Here is a 793-nt window from a genome sequence, read left to right as displayed (position 1 = left end):
CAGCAATTAGAAGTTCTAAAATGATCATCAAACTGCTGCAAAACTCAAAACATGGAAAGTTAATACTTGCTTTTTATTGAACACTAAATGTATGTATGTGTTGCGGCAGCCTGGCTTATTTTGTAATTTTAAAACGGTGTACATATTCAGCGCTTTAGTCCCAGGCTGCGATCTCGTAGCACTATAATACAGAAGTCACAATTTTACAGTGCACAAAGCAGTACTCAATTCTGCTTCTCCCTAGTTACACACACAATCTCTGCAGTGACTGCATTAACCAATTGAGGTAACAAAGAAGTTTCCTGCCTTTGGGCAGAATAGCAGGTGTGATCCTCGGCAGCCCTTTTTCATTGATGCGCTCCCTGAGGTAGTCATAGACTTGTTCCTTTTTGGTAATATAGCCCCACTACCCCACTTTTATTCTATATGTGGGGCAGATTGAATGACTCACGTTCTGCCCATGTGTGATTCTCAGCAACTCTGCAGAGCCGGCAGCGCACCATGCTTTATGCATTGTTTACTTTTCGGTACTTAGGGTGCCCACTCCAACCCTCGAAGACCAGCGCTTTATGTGTTCCACAGTGTGAGAAGTTGGCCTGGTATATGCTGGTCACTAGTTAAACTGACCACCTTGCACCAGTCCAATTCGACTCTTATGGTAGTAGGTTTAAGACAACCTTTTAAAGAAAGCTATCCTAGTGGTAGCTGTGGAGAGCAGCCTTCAGGCTAAGTCTTTAGAGGAATGTAAAGCAGCTTTTTTTACCTTATAATCTCTTGAATTACCAAATGAAAG

The sequence above is a fragment of the Triturus cristatus genome, chromosome 5_1, assembly GCF_964204655.1.
Source record: "Triturus cristatus chromosome 5_1, aTriCri1.1, whole genome shotgun sequence".
Lineage (NCBI taxonomy): Eukaryota > Metazoa > Chordata > Amphibia > Caudata > Salamandridae > Triturus > Triturus cristatus.
The sequence above is the reverse complement of the archived record's forward strand: the minus strand, read 5'-3'. Positions refer to the sequence as shown.